The sequence below is a fragment of the Aegilops tauschii genome, chromosome 7, assembly GCF_002575655.3.
Source record: "Aegilops tauschii subsp. strangulata cultivar AL8/78 chromosome 7, Aet v6.0, whole genome shotgun sequence".
In the NCBI taxonomy this organism is placed as follows: Eukaryota; Viridiplantae; Streptophyta; class Magnoliopsida; order Poales; family Poaceae; genus Aegilops; species Aegilops tauschii.
The window spans coordinates 45,263,597-45,288,037 of record NC_053041.3 but is presented as its reverse complement, the minus strand read 5'-3'; the positions used below and the strand labels follow the sequence as shown (position 1 = coordinate 45,288,037).

Below are 24,441 nucleotides of genomic sequence, written 5' to 3'. Positions count from 1 at the left end.
ACGCGACGCTTAATGGGTTTAATTTGTCAAGCTATGAATTGGATCAACTAGTGCCTAATGTGCGCCTTGGCGCGCCCTTGTCGGGCATGCGAGGTATAACAGGATAGAATGCATGTCAAAATACAGTCTACGGATTTTTTTTTTGCATGATAGATATACAAAGATTAGGAGGATGGAAGTCGCTGTTAAAGAAAACCGATACAAATATTCATTTTGGCCGATCTTGAAGCGTTGCGCACGTTTTCTCTTGGGTAATTGACTGGCTGACACGGCTGTTAATGACATGTTCTATTTTCACTTGCTCGGGCAAGGCACCTTCCCTCCATCTTGTGGTGTCGTTTCAGAGCCCATCTCAACATGAACCGATGAATCAGGTTCTGTTTGGTGCTGCTTGCTCGCAGTTAATCTTGCCACAACATTTCCTCTACCATGAATATTAGAGATCTTTCAGTTAAAATGAACAAGCAAATTCTGTTATGTTGTGATCCAAATTCAGGTATAAAAATAACGGCTAACTTCTCACAAGCGGAGTGGAGCTCCGGCCCGTCGCCGATAGGCTTGGACCGCTTGATCTACGGATCAGTATTGACCTAGATCACCTCTACTATATATATCCATTGTAAGCCGCCGCACGGGATAATTCGATCAGTTGTAAATCCCCGGCATTGTATCATCCCCCGATATAGTGATTGTTGGCTAGCACCCGTGGTTTTTTCCCCTTCGTGTTGAATGGGTTTTCCACGTTAAATCCTTGTGTCCCTGTGTTTGATTTCGTTCTTCATCGTGTTCGATTGCGTATCATATCTAACAAATTTCAGTTCAACGAAATACCGAAAAAAACGTTATCCAAGATAAAAATCCACAAATACCATCCTGTAGTTCTGGAGCTCAATACAAACTCGATTTTAACAAACAGAAGAGCACCATACGCTCAATAAGGTGGAGAGAGAGCAGAACGCTTTGCATCTAAAGGGCATTCAGATCTCCAGTCGTGGTATTATTATCGATGAAACTAAAAGTGCTTCATCAAACTAACTGAATCTAAAACTTTAGTTGGCTAACTCCTACTGCTCATCGTCCCTCAGGCCACAACTAAAATTGCCCATCCCCTCGATCTCAGATGCCTCCCCGCACGATCAACATAGAGAGAGGAGGAGGAGACAGAGCGGGAAAGATGCGAGTGTGCGTACCTACTCTTCAGCTCGAGAGTGCGTGTTGCCGCAGGGCCAGACAGCTCCTGCTCTGATTTTAGCCTCCAGAGCTCAAGATCGACGAGCAGCCTCCGACGCTGGCTGTGCAAAGCTCGGGGCCGACGATCCGCCCTGAATCTCAGATGCCTCCCTGCGCCTCCAGATCCACTGCACTCGATCTGCTGCGGTCACTGCCTCTAGGATAACTTTCCAGCCTCGCCCACAAATCCGCCGAGAAGGAGATGGAGGCGAGCCGAGCACGAGGAACGGGGCCGAATGGCTGCAGAAAGCGGAACAACACAGGGAGAGGGCGGAAGTAAGAGAGTACGGGGCGAAATGGCGCCTCTCTCTCTCCCTCTGCCGCATGTCACACAGCACCGCCCCTGTGATGGCACCTGCAGTGCAGACAAAGACCGGACACTCCACGGTACACCTCGGGGCTTGGCGGGTCGCAACCAAGTTTTCCAGGGTTTTGATGAGGTTTTCTAGGGCCACGATCGACCGTCCATCTGGCACCTAAACAGCTTCAATGGCCCGTCCCAGGACAATCGGAGGACGTGGATAGCTTGCATGAGCGAACACTCGCACGGAAGTTCTCTTGGCGAATGTACTAGCTGATTTCATGGGCTCCACAACATTCAGTCATGCAGATTTATTTTTATTAATCGTGTGTGTGCGATCATACAAATTACTGCTCAATCTTCTCCCAAATAGAATGGAGCTCTTTCTGGCAACACCCAATTTTTCTCCTGCTATCAAGTAGATCATGGATGATAAAGGTAAATGAGCCGGTGGCATAGACTTAGAGATGGGATGAGAACAAACAGAGCTTGTGAAAGATCACTAGAGAATATGAGACACCACAAGTGAGATCACTCATACTCGGTGGACTTAGTAGTTCTCTAATAGATCCATGGGTCTAGAGATACTTCTAGTTTGGAACCAAAGCCGCCATCTGCGTGAGGCTAAAAAACAATAGGAGTGGGCGAAGAAATTTCTGAAACCAAACTCCTCTATGTGCTAGATATGAAGATGGACATAATCACATAAGTAGCTAATCTTCATGCAACGTGGATTTAACTTAAGTTATGGCGCCACACCTGTTCCGAGCATGTGTAGCTAATCGGACAGAGGGAGGTAGAGCCACCCCTAAGAGACTCAGTAGTTGTTTGCATGAAGCTATAATAACGTATTTGTGACTATGTATCTTCTAATTTTTGTATTGAAAATGACAAAAAACATGCCAAATGAAGCAACCTAGAGTAATTCCATTTTCCAAGGAAAATTCCTCTGAGTAAACCAAAATTACATCACAGAGAAAACATCAACCCATGCCCATTGTGGCCCATGTGGATGTTTGTTAGAGCATGGTTGGGCTAGTCCCATCTTGCTACTTCTGGAAAAGGGACGCCAATATAAACCCATATGCTTGATAGATGCTAACTCGATCCGGCTAGCCGTTTTGTGTGAAGCTAGGACGGAAACACAAAGAGTATTGCCACATGTGTCTTTCGCCAACCCATTACATGATTAGCTCTAAATCTAATACGAAACCTGGGGTGTTATATACAACTGCTTAGTCTCAGTTTGTTGTTGTTGAATTATATTGTATTGTGCTAACTATATATCCTGCTGTGAAAAATTATGCAAAAGAATCGACAGAAAGAAAACACAAATGGGAAATCAGGTGGTACAAACAGGATGATGAGAATCCACATAATGCCTAACACAGCCTTTGCAATTATGAACTGAATGCGATGGATACATAGATCAACCCAAAGCCTCCTATCTAGCAAACAAAGTCGCAACACCTACACTCTTGATACTGTGCCTGAGCCGCACGAACGCGCACTATCTAATCATATGGCCTCACGCAACTGCCCCGCATCAGGTCGAGAGCACCACCCGGTCTGGCCGACCTGCAGTGCGCACCGCATGCGCACGCTCTGGATCTGCCGCCGCCATCTTCCGTGGTCCCATCTTCAGGAGCGATCAACACTTTCACCATGCCATGTCGTACTGCCGTCGACGCTGCCACGATACCAGACAGCACCACCTCCCTGCGCGTCCATCATCACACATCTGTCGTCGAGACCCCACTGTGCCACGCCGCCGAGACCCGCCGTCGTCGATGCGGCAAATGCCACTCCGCTCCACCTTCTGACACCTCCAGAGGGAGAACGGGGCTGCGCGCCGCCATCTTCCAATCAAGAAAATCCAGATCTTCGGTTTCCTATGGAGTAGCCCGAGCAAGGAGGCGAGAACTGCAAGACGATGCCTTCATACGGGCCAGATCGGGCCGGACCCGGCCGTGACAAATGTGACACTGCAACACCTCCATAGCCAAGACCTCCACAAGCAGGGGTTGGGGAGACGCCATCCCACCCCATCGCGACGCGCCCAGTGCCGCCACCGGCCGCGAGGAAGGTTACTGGCTGCAGTTGAAGGAGCACCGAGCCATGCCGCCGGACCGTGCCACCCTCAGCAGATCAACTCGCCGCCGTGGTGGGGACCAAACATGCGACGGGAGGCCGGGGCACCAGCATGAGAATCCGCCACGGCCGCGCCCTAGAGCAACGACAGAGGAAGGCCCCGCCACCGCCACCATCCACCGCCAGCCTTTTTCTAGCGGTGATTCGGTGGCGGTGGCGAGGAGATTAGGAGGCAGCCGCTGCTAGGGGAGGGGCGTGAGGGGTGAACGGTGAGAGGCGTGCGTCAATGTATAAACTCGATGACACTTCTATTAAACATGACAAAATCCTGCAAACATATTCTTTTGTAGAACTGCGTTCGTGTAGCAAAGGTTTGTGCTGGCTACCTCAATCAGCTGAAGCTACGTAACCACAATAATCACACACGTGTAATTATACTATGTGCCTACGAATATATATACAAAATTTAATGTTTCATAATATATATGGACACTAGCACTCGATACAACATAATGATTTCACCATGCCCAGATAAATCATACTCTGTGTAGATGAAAGTTATATATCCATTCCATCCCAGAAAAAAAACATTTTAGGCCGATGAAAACTGTTTTCATCTTAAATTAGACATCGGCTCGGGGCAGGCGGCGGAGGAGGAGCACACGTGGATGTCCCTCTTGTTCTCATGCTCATACAAGTGGGGAAAGAACCTCCCTTATAAGGAGGTCCAACTCCCACTCAACTAGCAATGTGGGACTAAACTTTAGTAGTATCCCTTGCCTTGCACAAATGGGCTAAGTGGGCCTCTAGGATTTATTAAGAATTTCTGAAACTGCTATTGGGCTAGACCCAAAATAGACAAAATTCCAGCACCACTCACTCGGCTGCAACATAAATCAGTGTAAAATCGTACTAACCCAACAGCCTTCTACCAAGGCATAGTAATTTGTGATCCTCACCCATATATTATATGTATATGCTGTGAGACACTCTAGCTGAAGATCACTCTTTTATGTTTCCTGGCTCTATCACAGATAGGCCACCGATGGGGGGAGGGGGAAAGCCGACGGCCTGAAGACACCAACAAGAGAACAAAAGATAACCTTTTATAGAAATGCATTAGGGAATAGGAAGTGCTGGGAATGAGAGAACAATTTCTAAATGCTGCTGAGGCTGCACATTTACTTGTACCAGTAGACATGCTCATCCAGCGAATCAAGATCGCAGTGAGGATTCCTACTGTGAGACGATATGCCACACCACCTAGGCTAGCACATTCATCACACGGATGGCGTTATGGACCTGAAAAGAAATAGGAGGGGTTGGTGGCCCAACGACCTTGTCTCCTTCCTTGGCTGGAACGAGTTTTGGTATCCTAAAAAAAAAGGCTGGAACGAGTTTTGGCGGCGCTTTCGGAAATCGCCATCTTTAGAGGCATTACGGGAAAATGCCTTCGATGACCTTTTACTTCGCGACCATCTCTAGCGTTTTACAGAAGCGCCACACAAAACAATTGAAGGCGTTTTAGAGACAATAGAAGGCATTCTCGAACGCCTTAGAACATCATACGTGTTGTAGTGAGTGGTACTGTCGGAAGTTTTCAGCGACCTTTACGTTGTTTGCTCTATAAATTTCATATTAAACAGCTGAAATTCAGAAACAATGGATCGACTAGTCTGTCATAAACATAATGCTTAGCTTCGAGATGAATACAGTTAAGCAAATTATATATTTTCAAACGAATTTACTATTTTGTCTGTACATCTGGTAATCTCGCTACAGCAAAGCAATAGTACAAGTTCATCAGCAATCACATCTAGAGAAGTTCATCGCTAAAATACTGTCACGCTGCCGGTAAGCGCTATGTCAGCAGGTTACCTCTTGTTCTCCTTGTTTTTCATCTAACAAGAACACCAAAAAAACAGAAACATAGGAATGAATGTTCGCTGAAAAAACATCCACGCGCAGAAAATAATTCAGAAAAATGATGCTTGAGACAAACTTAGCTGTGCATTATATCAGAGCAAGCTCACACCGGATAGAAGAAGAAAAACGATGATCCGGGTGACCGAGAAGATAGTACAAGAAGAAATAGATGGACACATGAAGTTGGGGTTACACAGGATTAGGCTACAGAAAGGGGAAAAAAAATCTTCAGCTCATGCCTACATTGGAATAGGAAATTATAATACCGGTAAGCTCTGAGGCCCAACATAAACTCGTTGGATATGAAAAATCCTCCTCTCTTTCTTCTGCCAAACCCTGTCAATCAGTTCTTCTGCCACGTCCAAAGTCAGTTCTTCAAGAGTCCTCACATGTTCAATACCATCTGGCAGCATCTTCAGCTGTGGGCAGAGCAGGAGCTTAAGATCAACTAAGCTCGCCATGGCGCCTCTTTCTATCTCTATTTCATCGAGATATGGTCCACCCCGTATTTTCAGTACCCTGAGCTTCGGAAATGATGCTGCAGGAAAGTACAACTTATCACCAGCATACGCATGATAAAGTTGAAGCTTAACTAGATGCTCCAATCCCTTAAGATACAGAAAAGCGTCGTTGTTAAGCCGTGAGCCAACAAGCCTCAGAAATTTGAGGTTCTTCAGTTTACTAAGTGCTGTGAAGAAATTAGGCAAGGATTCCTTGGATAGTGCACCAAGCAAGAAAAGCTTCTGAAGCAAGGGAGGTGCCTGAAATGCTTTGAGATGCGAAATTTCCTGATTATCATCTGCCTGGATTCCGAGACGGGTAAGATGAATCATTCTGCCAATACCCTTGAACAGATCTTCACAATGGCAACCTTGCACTTTGCTGATACGGAATGTTCTCAACTCCACGAGAGCTCCCATGGCACGGATCATTTCAGCACTAGCTTCCATCTGTAGAAGTGTCTGCAGGCTAGTCAAAGAGCATATACCAGCAGGAGCTGGTACACCAACAGAAGGAACAAACTGCAATGATGGTCCAACATGCTTGGAAGTCACAATAAGATGTGTCAACTTACTGAGCTTCATAACTTGCGATGGTAGCTTCATTATTTCACACTTCCAGGCATCCAACACCAGCAAATTTTTTAGTCTTCCGATGGATCCTGGAAGACTCGAGACTTTTGTTCGCCTAAGGCCGAGAAACCGCAGATTACGCAAGCCAAACACCTCTGCTGGTAGCCTCGTAATTGAACTATCTTGCAGGTTCAAAACGGATAACAACTTGTTACTCATTGCTAGTGAACGGAGTGAAATGAAGCTAAACGAACTGTGGAAGACAAGCAATGAGCGGAGATGCGGAGCACTCTGTGCCAACAGAGCAATATCCCCTGTTTCAGTTGATACACGTCGTGCTTCTCTGATGGCATGAATTTTCAAGGGGTTATAGGCACCGCAAAAGTTCTCTTCACGTGCCTTGGAACGAGCTAAAACACAGAAGATGTCGTGCATTTGAACTTCATATACACATCCAGAGTCATTCCTCTTGACTACCAGCAATAGACACCGGTGGATTAGTTCGGTTAGATAATCCTCAGACACCTCCTCGAGTGTCTTATGTTCACTCTCTTCAACAAACCCTTGTTCAACCCAAAGTCTTACTAGAGATTTTCTCTGCATCACATATTTCTCTGGGAACATGCAACAGTACAGAAAACAACTTCTAACACTATGTGGCACATCTCCCAAACTAACCTTCTGGATTACGTGCATATCCATGACCGGGTTGTCGGTGAGCTGCTTCTTCATATCTTTGTACACTTTCTCCCACTCGGAGAAACATGTGCTTCGGAGTGATAACAATCTCCCAATGCATTTGATAGCAATTGGCAAGCTATTGCAATTCGTTAAATCCTCGTTTGATCCAGTGCATCATCTTTTCCGAGTGGCTGCAAATTTATTATGTTTGATTCTGATGCCAGTGATGCCACCTCATAAATCCTTGATGTAAACAGTATGCGGCCCTTGCCATGAAGAAAAGCATCTCTACAATCAAACCACATATTCACATTCCACACATCGTCCAGAACAACAATGTACCTTTTGTGCTCGAGGTAACAGCAGATCGCCTTCACTAGGCTTCTACAGTCTGTTACATCAACGTCCTTGGGAAACTTCTTTGTCCGATCATTCTTGCGCAACTGCACAGCTATTTTCCTCAGCAGATCATCTGCTTCAGAGCTTTGTGATGTTAAACGTGTTATGCTGTCACGTATGTGCACCGCACCTGGAGGTAGTTAGGATATGTTATTCTTCATCTCCAAGTTCTATCTTCTCCTAGAATATCTCCCTCTCTCCTTGTGTAATCTGAACCGCATTGTATGCGCTATCTGGGAGGTGCGCCCCACTATATAAACACGAATCCGTCGGCCTCAACAGGCAAGACGTTTCCAGCTATCACACATGGTAGTCAGAGCTATCCTTTTCCCATCTAAGCTTGCTGCAAACTCCATCTAGCCCTAGCCATGTCTTCCTCCTCCGGGGCCTTCCAACCCAGCCTCAATGGCCAGGTCACCGAGAAGCTGACACGCACGAACTATGTGCTATGGCGCACGCAGGTCATCCCCCAGCTGCGTGGCACCGGTGTCTTCGGCTACGTCGACGGCACCCAGCCGGAGCCGGCGAAACTCCTCGTCACCACCAAGGACGGCAAGGAGACTTCATCGCCCAACCCTCTCCACCCAATCTGGGTCAGGGAGGATCAGTAGGTTCTTGGGTACCTGCTCAACAATGTGACGCGGGAGGTTCTGCTCACGGTGACCACGGTCACCACCTCGGGCGTGCTCTGGACGACGCTCGCTGGTATGTTCTCGTCCCAATCGGCAAGCCGCATCAACAACATCAGAACATCCCTCATCAATGCGCAGATGGGGAACCTCTCCGTCGCCGCCTACTTCGCCGCCATGCGTGGCTACGCCGATGAGCTAGCCGCCGCGGGCAAGGTGATCCCTGACGATGAACTTGCCTCCTTCATCATCCATGGGCTCGACGCCGACTACCAGCCCTTGGTCTCTGCCCTCGACGCTCGTGTGACCGCTGTGACCCTCGATGAGCTCTTTGCCATGCTGTCGAACTTCGATCAGCGGATGGTTCAGTTCCAAGGGTCCGGAGTCGGCGGCTTCAAATCGTCTGCCAACGTGGCCACTCGCGGGCGGGGAGGCGGCTCCCGATCGCGTGGCTCCTCTCGCAACAGGGGCAGGTCTGGCGCCGGCAACGGCGGCGGCGCACCACCTCCACGCTCTGGTGGCCGGGGTCGTCGCGGACGCGGCGGCAGTGGCGGCGGCAGAAACCACCCGGACTCCCCCCGGTGCCAAATCTGCGGCAAGCCCGGACACACAGCAAAAGATTGCTGGTACCGGTATGACGAGGACGACTACGACTCTCAAGACGAAGAAAAAGTTGCCGCGGCTGCTGATGGCTCCTATGGCGTCGACACGAACTGGTATGTCGACAGCGGGGCAACCAACCACATCACCAATGAGCTCGAGAAAGTAACCATGAAGGAAAAATATCGCGGCAAGGATCAAATCCATGCTGCCAGCGGAGAAGGTATGAGTATTCGTCACTTTGGTCACTCAATATTTCGTACCCCTCGTCGCAAAATTCATCTTAGGAAAATTCTGCATGTTCCTAGTGCCAACAAGAGTCTTCTTTCTATCCATAGAATTGCCATTGATAATCATGTCTTTCTCGAGTTTCACCCTTACTTCTTTTTGATTAATGATCAGGCAATGAGGACAACTCTCTATCGAGGTAGATGTGTCGGCGGCCTCTATCCATTGATTCCGGAGTTCAAAAAATCAAATAAACAAGCTTGTGGTGCTATCAAGCTTTCGTCCACACGATGGCACGATCGTTTAGGACATGCTTCTTTTTCTTTAGTTGAAAGATTGCTTAGGAAAAATAAGCTTACGTTTGTTGGTGAGCGTCATAATGAAATAATTTGTGATTCATGTCAGAGAGCTAAAAGTCATCAATTACCTTACCCAGTTTCTACCAAACCATTACAGTTGATTTTTTCTGATGTTTGGGGCCTACTCCTAATTCTGTTGGTAGACACACCTATTATGTCAGTTTCATTGATGACTACAGTAAATTTTCTTGGATCTATCTTTTAAAAAAACGATCCAATGTGTTTCAAGTTTTCAAAAAAATTCAAGCTCTCGTTGAACGACAATTTGACAGCAAAATTATTGCTATCCAATACGATTGGGGAGGGGAGTACGAAAAGTTGAACTCCTTCTTCCAAACACTTGGTGTTTCACATCATGTGTCATGCCTTCATGCTCACCAGCAAAACGGGTCAGCCGAACGTAAGCATAGGCACATTGTTGAAGTTGGCCTTGCTCTTCTGGCAGGCGCCTCCATGCCCCTAAAATTTTGGGATGAAGCGTTTCTCACTGCCGTTCATATTATCAACATGCTACCTAGTCGTGTCATCAATAATGAAACTCCGGTAGAAAGGCTTCTTCACACCAAACCAGACTATAAGTCTCTTCGTGTCATTGGGTGTGCATGTTGGCCCAACCTTCGTCCCTACAATAATCGCAAGCTCATGTTTCGATCAAAACAGTGTGTTTTCCTTGGCTACAATGCTCAGCACAAGGGGGTCAAGGGCCTAGATGTCTCCACGGGTCGCGTTTACATCTCCCGTGATGTGGTCTTTGATGAAACCAAATTTTTGTTCGCTGATCTACACCCTAATGTTGGTGCACTTCTTCGAGAAGAAATTCTTCTCTTGCCTCCCCATCTCACTAGTTTTGATCAAGGGGGACAAAATATTGATGATCATTTGCTGACTAACTCATCTAATGGCATGCATGAGCTTTGTGTTGATGAAACAGGAGAAAACTGCGAAGAAAATACTCAAAACGGTGAAAAACTTAGGTCATATCCCATGTGTCCCGTAGCAGGAGACAGATGCTCCTTGGGATCTGCAGCACCACAGGAAAATGGATCCTCCTCGGGATCCGACGGCACAGAGGAGATAGGCGCAGGCGCACGCGCCACTGCGCCAGATTCGCGCGGCGATGTCTCCGTGCCCGTCACGCGGGCCCCTCCGGGCGGTACACGCTACGGCGCCCAACCCGTCACGTACAAGCGGCGGGATTCTGCGCGGGCCAGGGAGGGTGCGGATCCAGGCACTGGTCCCACCACGGTCGATCGGTCGACCGGCGCAAGGACCCGAGTCGCTGGGCTCGTGGGCCGGGATCTTCTGCACCAACCTTAGACGCAGTGCCTTAGCTACCAGTCACAGAAGATCCGGCCAACTCGGCGCGGACTGGAGCTGCTGCTGCAAGATCTCCCTCGGGATCCGCTGCTGACGCTCCTGTGCAGCTCACTGGATCATCTGTGGCTGCGGATCCTACTGCTCCACCATCACGGCGTACACGGCTACAACAAGGGGTAACTCGGCCTGTAAATTACTAACATATAACCAAATATGGTTTGGTCTGTTCCACAGGAGAGCCAGATGAGCCAAACACTCTTGAAGCAGCACTTCGTGATGATAAGTGGAAGAAGGCAATGAATGAAGAAAACATGGCACTGAAGAAAAATAAAACATGGCACTTGGTTCCTCCACAACAAGGTTAAAATTTGACTGACTGCAAGTGGGTTTTCAGAATTAAGAGGAGATCTGATGGAACCATTGATCGTTATAAGGCTAGGCTCGTTGCAAAAGGTTTCAAACAGCGATATGGCATATACTATGAGGATACTTTTAGTCATGTGGTAAAAGCTGCCACTATTCGTCTTGTTTTGTCCATTGCTGTTTTCAGGGGATGGAGTCTCAGACAGCTTGATGTACAGAACGCGTTTCTTCATGGTGTTCTGGAAGAGGAAGTGTACATGAAACAACCTCCTGGGTTTGAGAGTAAGAATACTCCCTCCTATGTGTGCAAACTTGATAAAGCCCTATATGGATTAAAACAAGCTCCAAGGGCATGGTACTCTCGTCTCTGTCACAAGATGCAAGCACTTGGATTTGTTCCCTCTAAGTCAGACACATCATTATTTATTTATAACCGGTCCAATACATGCATATTTGTTCTCATATATGTTGATGATATCATTGTGACTAGCTCATCTGATGAAGCAATCAGAGGACTCTTAAAGGACTTGAGTGCAGATTTTGCGTTAAAGGATCTTGGAGACTTGCATTATTTTCTTGGGATTGAGGTAAAGAAGCATCAGGATGGACTTCATCTCTCTCAAGCAAAATATGCAGCTGATCTGGTTAAAAAGGCAGGACTGCAAGGTTGTAAACCCTCACTCACTCCATTATCCAGCTCAGAAAAATTGTCTCTTGCAGAAGGTAAACCCTTGAGTTAGGAAGATAGCACAAAATACATAAGTCTAGTAGGAGCTCTTCAGTATCTAAATCTTACCAGGCCTGATCTTTCCTTCGTTGTTAACAAAGTCTGCCAGTTTTTGCATGCACCTGCCAATGTTGACTTGACAGCTGCCAAGCGCATAGTCAGATATGTTAAACATACTTTAAGAATAGGTCTGAATGTCAGCAAGTCATCTTCTACTCTTGTCAGTGCCTTTTCTGAGTCTGATTGGGCAGGCTGCCTGGATGACAGGCGCTCAACAGGTGGCTTTGCAGTATTTTTTGGACCTAACTTAATATCTTGGCGTGCACACAAACATGCTACCGTATCCAGGTCAAGCACTGAGGCATAGAACAAAGCATTAGCAAATGCTACAGCTGAAATCATATGGGTTCAGTCTATGTCTGCAAATCCTATGTTCCATGCTAGGACAAAGCATATAGAAATAGACTTTCATTTTGTCAGAGAGAGAGAGAGAGTTGCTCAGAAGCAACTTGACATTCGGTGTGTGCATTCAAAAGATCACATTGCAGATGGATTCACAAAGCCTTTGCCCACAAGGAGTTTTGAAGACTTCAAGCATAATCTCAACTTCATGAAGTTGTGATTAAGGGAGGGTGTTAAACGTGTTATACTGTCACGTATGTGCACCGCACCTGGAGGTAGTTAGGATATGTTATTTCTTAATTTCTAAGTTCTATCTTCTCCTAGAATATCTTCCTCTCTCCTTGTGTAATCTCTCAACCGCATTGTATGCGCTATGTGGGAGGTGTGCCCCACTATATAAACACGAACCCGTCGGCCTCAACAGGCAAGACGTTTCCAGCTATCGCACATGTGATACTGTAACCCAAGCACAAATGTCAAAATTATCCTTGACAGAACTATAAACATGATGAGCAAGTGTTGTCTTGCCTATGCCACCCATCCCCCACACAGCTGCAATCAAGTTTCGTCAATCCTTATCATGGACCCATTACATTAAGAAATTGCTTTGCTCCTCAATCCCCACAGGATCATCCTGTGCTTCAAAGGAAGTGTATATTAAACAACTCCAATCTGAGCCATTTCTTCCCAACAGCCTTGTATCTCTTTGAATGCCCTTCAGATCATATCTTCCCCTTCTTTCAGCAGCACTCCTGAGATCCGCCTTGGTATCTCGGAGACGGCCTGCCAACCGGTACCATATCTTGATTTGCCTCACCCTCCTGATTGCCTTCAAGATAAGAATACCTCTACCATCTTCCACCAACTCATAGGTGAACTCGTCGACAACATCATCAACGTTGAAGGAAAGGGTCCTTATTTGACCGACAAAAGCAGCAGTGGTCTCATCAGTGTCCCAGAAGCTCTCGGCGGCGTGCAAGAAAGCCTGAATACTCTCTAGCTCGCCCTTGACATGCCGTATCTTGCAGAATAGGCCCTTCAGAGCATATCCTTCCACACCAAACAAGGACCCTGCAAGCTTAACAACCTCACTCAAGAGCGCATAACCAAGTTTCAGAATCAGCCCACTCACCACTCGCCATGCCATGCAAGCATGTATGAGCTTGAATGCACATTCACACTCGATGCATAGTTTTATCAGCCATCGGTTGCCAAGACCAAGGTTTAACCCCTGCAGATTCCCCAAGAATCAGCACATGAGAGATGAATATTCCGGAAAGGTGATAACCCACAAGTATAGGGGATCAATTGTAGCCTCTTTCGATAAGTAAAAGTGTCGAACCCAACGAGGAGCTAAAGGTAGAAAATATTCCCTAAAGTTCTATCGACCACCGATACAACTCTACGCACGCTTGACGTTTGCTTTACCTAGAACAAGTATGAAACTAGAAGTACTTTGTAGGTGTTTTTCGATAGGCTTGCAAGAATATAAAGAGCGCGTAAATAAAATCTAGGGGCTGTTTAAGTAAAGACACAACTAAAGTAAATATAGCGAGTGTGGAAAAGTGGTGGTAGGAGTTGCGAAATTGTCCCTAAGCAATTGACTACTTTACTAGACCGATAGCAAGTTTTATGTGGGAGAGGCCACTGCTAGCATGTCATCCCTGACTTGGAATTCTATGCACTTATGATTGGAACTATTAGCAAGCGTCCGCAACTACTAACGTTCATTAAGGTAAAACCCAACCATAGCATTAAGATATATTGGTCCCCCTTCAATCCCGTATGCATCAATTTCTATGCTAGGCTGAAGCTTCTGTCACCCTTGCCCTCCAATACATAGTCCTATCAACATACAACTAACCCTATGGTGTGATCCACGCGCGCGCTCATATGATGGGCACCAAAGGACAGCAACATAACCACAAGCAAATTAAATCAATCATAGCAATTCATCAACCACCGATAGGACAACGAAAATCTACTCAGACATCATAGGATGGCAACACATCATTGGATAATAATATGAAGCATAAAGCACCATGTTCAAGTAGAGGGTACAGCGGGTTGCGGGAGAGTGGACCGCTGTAGATAGAGGGGGGAAGGTGATGGAGATGTTGGTGAAGATGGCAGAGGTTTTGGTGTAGATCGCGGTGATGATGATGGCCCCCGGCGGCGTTCTGGCGCCATCGGAAGCGAGGGGGAGAGAGCCCCCCTCCTTCTTCTTCTTCCTTGACCTTCTCCCTAGATGGGAGAAGGGTTTCCCCTCTGGTCCATGGTCTACATGGCGTGGGAGGGGCGAGAGCCCCTCCGAGATTGGATCTGTCTCTCTGTCTCTCTCTGTTTAAGCGCTCCCCTCTGCTGCCCTTTCACCGTTTCTTTTATATCCGGAGATCCATAACTCCGATTGGGTTGAATCTTTCGCCCAGATTTTTCTCATAAAATTAGCTTTCTTGCAGCAAAAGAACAGCGTCAACCGCCTCGTGGCCCCCTCGAGCACCGTCTCGCGTTGATTTTACTTCCCAAAAATCATAAATATTCCAAAATAATTCTCCATCCATTTTTATCCCGTTTGGATTCCGTTTGATATGTGGTTTCTGCGAAAAATAAAACATACAACAAACAGGAACTGGCACTAGGCACTGGATCAATATGTTAGTCCCAAAAATAATATAAAAAGTTGCCAAAAGTATATGAAAGTTGAATAATATTGGCATGGAACAATCAAAAATTATAGATACGACGGAGACGTATCTGCATCCCCAAGCTTAATTCATGCTCGTCCTCGAGTAGGTAAATGATAAAAAGATAATTTTTGATGTGGAATGCTACCTAGCATAGTCTTGATCATATGTCTAATCATGGCATGAATATTAAGACACGAGTGATTCAAAGCAATAGTCTATCATTTGACATAAAAACAATAATACTTCAAGCCTACTAATAAAGCAATCATGTCTTTTCAAAATAACATGGCCAAAGAAAGTTATCCCTACAAAATCATATAGTCTGGCTATGCTCCATCTTCACCACACAAAATATTCACATCATGCACAACCCCGATGACAAGCCAAGCAATTGCTTCATACTTTTGAAGTTCTCAAACCTTTTCAACTTTCACGCAATACATGAGCGTGAGCCATGGACATAGAACTATAGGCGGAATAGAATATGATGGCGGAGAAGACAAAAAGGAGAAGATAGTCTCACATCAACTAGGCGTATCAACGGGCTATGGAGATGCCCATCAATAGATATCAATGTGAGGAGTAGGGATTGCCATGCAACGGATGCACTAGAGCTATAAGTGTATGAAAGCTCAAACTGAAAACTAAGTGGGTGTGCATCCATCTTGCTTGCTCATGAAGACCTCGGGCATTTGAGGAAGCCCATCATCGGAATATACAAGCCAAGTTCTATAATGAAAATTCCCACTAGTATATGAAAGTGATAACTCAAGAGACTCTCTATATGAAGAACATGGTGCTACTTTGAAGCACGAGTGTGGTAAAAGGATAGTAACATTGCCCCTTCTCTCTTTTCCTCTCTTTTTTTCCTTTTTTTGGGCCTTCTCTATTTTTTTGGCCTTTCTTTTTTTATTTATTTTTATTATTTTTCGTTCGGAGTCTCATCCCGACTTGTGGGGGAATAATAGCCTCCATCATCCTTTCCTCACTGGGGCAATGCTCTAATAATGATGATCATCACACTTTTATTTACTTACAACTCAATATTACAACTCGATATCTAGAACAAAGATATGACTCTATATGAATGCCTCCGGCGGTGTACCGGGATGTGCAATGATCTAGCATAGCAATGACATCAAAAAAACGGACAAGCCATGAAAACATCATGCTAGCTATCTTACGATCATGCAAAGCAATATGACAATAAATGCTCAAGTCATGTATATGATTATGATGGAAGTTGCATGGCAATATATCTCGGAATGGCTATGGAAATGCCATGGTAGGTAGGTATGGTGGCTGTTTTGAGGAAGATATAATGAGGCTTATGTGTGATAGAGCGTATCGTATCACGGGGTTAGGATGCACCGGCGAAGTTTGCACCAACTCTCAAGGTGAGAAAGGGCAATGCATGGTACCAAAGAGGCTAGCAATGATGGAAGGGTGAGAGTGCGTCTAATCCATGGACTCAACATTAGTCATAAAGAACTCATATACTTATTGCAAAAATCTATTAGTCATCAAAACAAAGTACTACGCGCATGCTCCTAGGGGGATAGATTGGTAGGAAAAGACCATCGCTCGTCCCCGACCGCCACTCATAAGGAAGACAATCAATAAATACCTCATGCTCCGACTTCGTTACATAACGGTTCACCATACGTGCATGCTACGGGAATCACAAACCTCAACACAAATATTTCTACTAATCCACAACTACCCACTAGCATGACTCTAATATCACCATATTTATATCGCAAAACTATTGCAAGGAATCAAACATATCATATTCAGTGATTTACAAGTTTTATGTAGGATTTTATGACTAACCATGTGAATGACCAATTCCTGTCATCTCTCTAAATAGATATAAGTGAAGCAAGAGAGTTTAATTCTCTCTACAAAAGATATGCCCACGCTCTAACAAATATAAGTGAAGCAAAAGAGCATTCTACAAATGGCGGTTTTCTATGTGAAGAGAAACAGGCAATCCAAACTTCAAATGATATAAGTGAAGCACATGAAGCATTCTATAAAGCCATACTCAAAAGGTATAAGTGAAGTGCATAAAGCATTCTATAAATAAACCAAGGACTATTTCATACCAGCATGGTGCATAAAATAAAAGTGAAAACTAAATGCAAAAGACGCTCCAAGATTTGCACATCTCGCGTGAACGAAACGAATCCGAAAACATACCGATACTTGTTGAAGAAAGAGGGGATGCCTTCCGGGGCATCCCCAAGCTTAGATGCTTGAGTCTCCTTGAATATTTACTTGGGGTGCCTCGGGCATCCCCAAGCTTGAGCTCTTGCCTCTCTTCCTTCTTCTCACATCGAGACCTTCTCGATCATCGAACACTTCATCCACACAAAACTTCGACAAAAAACTCGGTAAGATCTGTTAGTATAATAAAGCAAATCACTACTCTAAGTACTGTTGCAAACCAAGTCATATTTTGTTTTTTCATTGTGTCTACTGTAATATAGCTTTTTTGTGGCTTAATCCACTGATAGAAATTGATAGTTTCATCAAAACTAGCAAACTATGCATCAAAAACAGAATCTGTCTAAAACAGAACAGTCTGTAATAATCTGAACATTCACCGTACTTATGGTACTAGAAAAATTATTCCGAAATTAGGAAAAATAATTTTTTTTTATAGAAAGACAGTGCAAAAAGAATCAGAACCGTTTGATGTTCTCGTAAAAAATTAAAAATCGCGCACTACAGCCAAAGTTTCTGTCCTGCACCGTACAAACCAACAAGCATTGTAAACATCCTAAAGGCAAACCTTGACACATTATTTTTATAATACAATCGAATTGTACAAGGGGATAATTATTTTTGTTGAAAAGTTTCTGTAATCAAGATTCGCAAAGTTTCCGTGAGCATGAACAAAGTTCAAGGAGCTCTCCACTTCAACAATGCTTGTCTTTCTGACTTTCACTTTCCTTTTTGAAAATTTTAGGTTCCCCTTTTTTTATTTTTTTTAAACTTATATAAAAGCACTCAACAGAAATAAATGAATCTCTAAAACTTCCGGGTTGTCTCCCTAGCAGCGCTTTCTTTAAAGTCATTAAGCTAGGCATATAGTGCTCAATTAATGGATCCACCCGGATCCCAAGGTATATCAAAGCCAATTTTAATTAGCAATGATTTGTGATTTAGTAGTGAGCACAAAGTAACATATATCATGTAATGACGAAGTCTAACTCTCTTCCTATGCATCGGCATGTCATAAAAGAACAATTCATGCACACATAGTAGAGGCCAATGCATAGTATAAACAGTTTCTTGCAATTTTACCATGCTAGAAACATAGAGAGGTGGAGATATAGTTCCTCTCTCATAATAATTGCAAGTAGGAGCAGCAAGCACATGCATATTATATCTATCAAAATCATAATGTGCAACGGTAAAAGGCAACCCATCAATATAATCCTTAATAAGCACAAACTTCTCCGATATAGTGTAGTTGGGAGAATTCAAAAAGATAATAGGACTATCATGCGTGGGTGCAATAGCAACAATTTCATGTTTAACATAAGGAACTATATAAAGTTCATCTCCATAAGCATAATTCATATTGGCATCTTGGCCACAAGCATAGCAAGCATCACCAAAAGGGGGTATTTCAAAAGAATCAACGGGATCATGACAATCATCATAACAATCATCCTTCGGTAAGCAAGAAGGGAAATTAAACAATGTATGAGTTGAAGAGTTACTCTCATTAGAAGGTGGGCATGGGTAGCTAATCTGCTCTTCCTCCTTTTGTTCTTCGCTCTCCTCATCATATTTTTCATCCAATGAGCTCACAGTTTCATCAATTTCTTCTTCCATAGATTCCTGCAAAATATTAGTTTCTTCTTGGACAGTGGAGACTTTCTCAATAAGCGCATCAATATAGGAATTATATTCATAATTATCATAGCAATATTTCAATATAGCAAAATTTTCAGGTCTATAAACATCATCTTCAAAAGCTTCATACTTTTCAAACAAAGATTCAATTTCATAAGCACCCTTAAAAGCAACAAATTATTCTATTTGTTCCACATCATAGTAATCATATATATCATTAGCATAAGAAGCTAAGGTTTTATTATCATTAAATTTGCATGAAAAGGGAAGGTGTGGAGCCTTCATCCTAGAGAAACAAGTATAATCATAACTCAAGCATACTTGCCGAGCATACCACTTCAATATATAAATTTGATCCCATAATAGTTTCCCTTTTTGTGTCAAGCGATAATCCCTAAAGTATTCACGTTGATCCAACGTTACTCCCATTACCAAATTGAATGGGGTTTTCTCAGGATTATCGAAGTAGTACATTATATCTGTCACGTAACGAGCATCGAGGGTTTTAGGAGGTTCCTCATCTCCATGAGCAGCAAGTACACCTAATTTTTTTGGTATTTCGTGTTCCATATCCATAACTAAAGATAGAGAACAACTAAGAACAGCAAATAAAAATTACTTAGTGATAAAGCAAACAAGCACAGACGAGAATATTCACCCCACGCTATTGCTCCCCGGCAACGGTGCCAGAAAAAGGTCTTGATAACCCACAAGTATAGGGGATCAATTGTAGCCTCTTTCGATAAGTAAGAGTGTCGAACCCAACGAGGAGCTAAAGGTAGAACAAATATTCCCTAAAGTTCTATCGACCACCGATACAACTCTACGCATGCTTGACGTTCGCTTTACCTAGAACAAGTATGAAACTAGAAGTACTTTGTAGGTGTTTTTGGATAGGCTTGCAAGAATATAAAGAGCGCGTAAATAAAATCTAGGGGCTGTTTAAGTAAAGACACCACTAAAGTAAATATAGCGAGTGTGGAAAAGTGGTGGTAGGAGTTGTGAAATTGTCCCTAAGCAATTGACTACTTTACTAGACCGATAGCAAGTTTTATGTGGGAGAGGCCACTGCTAGCATGTCATCCCTGACTTGGAATTCTACGCACTTATGATTGGAACTATTAGCAAGCGTCCGCAACTACTAACGTTCATTAAGGTAAAACCTAACCATAGCATTAAGATATATTGGTCCCCCTTCAATCCCGTATGCATCAATTTCTATGCTAGGCTGAAGCTTCTGTCACCCTTACCCTCCAATACATAGTCCTATCAACATACAACTGACCCTATGGTGTGATCCACGCGCGCGCTCATAAGATGGGCACCAAAGGACAGCAACATAACCACAAGCAAATTAAATCAATCATAGCAATTCATCAACCACCGATAGGTCAACGAAAATCTACTCAGACATCATAGGATGGCAACACATCATTGGATAACAATATGAAGCATAAAGCACCATGTTCAAGTAGAGGGTACAGTGGGTTGCGGGAGAGTGGACCGCTGTAGATAGAGGGGGGAAGGTGATGGAGATGTTGGTGAAGATGTCGGAGGTGTTGGTGTAGATCGCGGTGATGACGATGGCCCCCGTCGGTGTTCCGGCGCCACCGGAAGCGAGGGGGAGAGAGCCCCCCTCCTTCTTCTTCTTCCTTGACCTTCTCCCTAGATGGGAGAAGGGTTTCCCCTCTGGTCCATGGTCTCCATGGCGTGGGAGGGGCGAGAGTCCCTCCGAGATTGGATTTGTCTCTCTGTCTCTCTCTGTTTCTGCGCTCCCCTGTGCTGCCCTTTCACCATTTCTTTTATATCCGGAGATCCGTAACTCCGATTGGGTTGAATCTTTCGCCCAGATTTTTCTCATAAAATTAGCTTTCTTGCAGCAAAAGAAGAGCGTCAACCGCCTTACGGGGTGCCCACGAGGGTCCAGGGCGCGCCCCTGCCTCGTGGCCCCCTCGGGCACCATCTCGCGTTGATTTTACTTCCCAAAAATCATAAATATTCCAAAATAATTCTCCGTCCGTTTTTACCCCGTTTGGATTCCATTTGATATGGGGTTTCTGCGAAACATAAAACCTGCAACAAACAGGAACTGGCACTGGGCACTGGATCAATATGTTAGTCCCAAAAATAATATAAAAAGTTGCCAAAAGTATGTGAAAGTTGAATAATATTGGCATGGAACAATAAAAAATTATAGATACGACGGAGACGTATCAAAAGGTCGCAAGGATACGTATGCAGATATTCCGCCGCCCTTGACGATATTCAGAGTTGAAAAGCTGGATACTAGAATACAAATTTGAGTAGTTTCAAAAATGACTGAATAGAAGGCACACGGGGAGACAGGACCAAAGGAAGGGACGCATATCCTTCCTTCAGATTCTTCTATCTATCTATGCATATGCTTGCCTGATATGCAGCAACACAAACTACTATTCACTCCATCCCAAAATAAGTGACTCAACATTGTACTACTACTTGTTTGGATCCTTTCGGGCAGCAGCATTGCTAATGCTAGGCAGTAGAAAAGGCAAATGAAGAAAACAAGAATCACCCTGTTTGGTGGCATGAAGTTGCGAGGATGAAGCTCCGAATGCGATTCTTGTTTTGGATATTCTGCTTCACCATGAAGGTGCCACTAGTATTGGATTTTAGTACAATTCCAAGGTGGATTCCACGAGACAAGACACAACTGAATGCGATTCTTTACTCACACTCGTAATTTTCATGGAAGCAACCACCGATGACGGTCGTGCCGTCTGCTCACCGACCCTAACTCCGGCCACCGGTGTTGCTCTGCTCGGTAAACTCCGCCGCCGGACCTGAATCCCCGCCGGGGTTCTCAACGCCATCGACCTCTGACTCCACTGCTCCGCATCGGTAGCTCAGCCTCCGCCCGGTAGATTGCCTTGACTCTTTTTGTACCGTGAATGCGACCGGTGACGATGACATGTACCTTGGGTAGGGTAATGGGCCTGACCTAGACATCATTCCCAAGGACACTGCCCTACAGTCAAAGCATTCAAAGTACAACAGCGTCTACCAATTGAAATCATCTCAGAGTGCGACTCACTCGACCAACATTTCCACTCGGATAACCCAATTCCATTCGACCAGAATATAATCAGTCGACCATACCAGAAATCACTCGGAGTATAGAAGACCTAAAGTCTCTCAGGATGGCAACGGTCAGGCGTTCACTCCATAGTCCTAATGGTCATTTATATGCCTTTACTGCTCGCGTTACCAGTAATGCCCCACCTTTATGTACATTGAACCCCTTGTAACGTGGGCTGGCTGGGGTCCTGGCGCACTCTATATAAGCCACCCCCTCCACTGGGACAAGGGTTCGCACCCCCTGTAACTTCACACATAATCCAATTGACCAAGCCTCCGGGCACCGAGACGTAGGGCTGTTACTTCCTTCGCGAAGGGCCTGAACTCGTAAACCTTGCGTGCACAACCTCATCCTAGCTAGGATCTTGCCTCTCCATACATACCCCCTATTCTATTGTCAGACTTACTCCCACGACAGTTGGCGCCCACCGTGGGGCAGGTGTCTTAGCGACTTCCGGTGAGGTTGCAATTTTTTCGATTTCCATCATCATAGTTTCTGGCGGCAGTTTGGCTGAGGGCCGCGAGATCCATCTCGGCGCGCTCGTTTTCATCGCCGACAACTCCGCCTGGCTCCAGGAGGCCCCCCTCGACGTCGAGACGCTCCCCGTCCGCGGGGCAACGCATTTTCGCGCATGTGTCCGCGGCGGCCTTCTGCAGCAGCCGTCAACCCAGTATCGGTCGGCTCCCGTCGCGTCTTCGCTCCTCGCTGCTCGTCGCCGCAAGCGATCCGGTCGATCGCGGCTTCAGCGGTGGGTGAAGCGTGCGGTGGCCTGTCAGTCGGCCACCCCACAGGTCGCGGCAATCGAGCCCGACGAATCTCTTTACGGGCTGTTCGACCTGTCGAGTGGCTCTGTTGAGACCATGTCCGATTGTGACAGTAGTGACGCCGCGCAGTCCACCTGGTTTCCGCCACAGCGGCGGCGGCGATGCTGGCGGCGATCCATCGCGTGTTCATAAGGAATATCATCCCAAAGCCCGCACTGCGCAGCAGAGGGAGGAGCTGCATCATCGCAACGTGGAGGCCCTCCACACTCCCATCGTCGGGGAGACTGCCGAAGCCCGGGCCTTGGAGGCTGCGCGCCTGGCCACTCTGGCTGAGCGCGTGCGACTGGAGAACCTTCAGCATTCACTCGACGAGCGCACTCGGCAACAGATCCCTGAATCTAGTCGACGGCGACAATTGTTGCCGCCTGAACCTGAGGTATACCGCACTCCGATTCAGAATCTTACAGCTGCAGCCTGTATAGCAGAGTCAATCCAGCCGACCCAATCAGAGGCTGGAAGGGGTTTGATGCAGATCTGGGAACTGCACCGGGTAGCAGGAGAGCAAAACACAGCCGTTTCTCAGTCTGGCAATAGGATCCATAGCAGATATGTGGTGGCTGACACAGTACAATCGGCTCACAGCCCAAGATTGCCTCCGCGGCGTGAGGGACGTGGGCATCGCCAAGAGCAGTACTTGGGTCGGAACCATGAGCAGTATGATCATTGATTTGGCCGTGATGACCACCGTCGAGTGCCTACGCCTCCTCCGAGGAGCGGATCATATGTGCCCCGGCAATATGATCACATGCACCCACACAGCGGTGATCGGAGGGTCCCAGTCGATCCAAGAGAGCCAGGTTTTGATGCGAGGTCAATCCTCGTTCAAGGTCTGATCGACAGGAACAGAGCACGCAGAGAAGGACTCGACAGAGATCGTCCGACTGGGGGTAGAGTTCATGTCTCCGGACCTGAGTGTTTCAGCAGAGCCATCAGGGCTGCTGAGATTCCTCCCAACTTCAGATGGTAACAGGAGTGAGCAAGTTTACCGGTGAATCAAAGCCTAACACTTGGCTGGAGGATTACCGAGTGGCCATGCAGATCGGTGGCTGCAATGACGAGGTTGCCATGAAACATCTTCCCCTGATGTTGGAGGGTTCGGCTAGAGCTTGGTTGAATCAGTTGGCCACTGGTAGTATATTCAGTTGGGAAGAGTTGGCTTGAGTGTTTGTCAGAACATTTGAGGGAACTTGCAAACGACTCGCAGGGCTGGCTGAGTTGCAACATTGTGTGCAGAAACCGAATGAAACTTTGAGGGATTACATCCAGAGGTGGACTACTTTGCATCACACAGTGGAAAATGTATCTCATCAGCAAGCTGTTTGTGCCTTCAAGGAAGGTGTCCGGTACCGAGAGCTTAACCTGAAATTCGGTCGGACAGGAGATATGACTCTGACGCGAATGATGGAAATATAGCCACTCGGTACGCTAACGGAGAAGAAGAAGACCGACTCTGCAGTGGCAAAAGTAAACCAGTCACCCAGGACAGCGGAGGAGGGATTCCAGTCAGAAGCAGAAACGTAAAGCCGAACCCACAGCTCCTGGGGAAACTGCAGCTGTGACCCAGGTAAAATTCAAGGGGAAGCCTGAGGGGCCCTGGATCCCCAAGAAGGTAAAGG

General features: G+C 45.9%; 1 pseudogene; it reads right to left on the bottom strand.

Moving 5' to 3' along the window:
• Positions 1 to 1,992: 1,992 nt before the first annotated feature.
• Positions 1,993 to 22,624, bottom strand: LOC109742563 (disease resistance protein RPM1-like; annotated as a pseudogene).
• Positions 22,625 to 24,441: the final 1,817 nt, after the last annotated feature.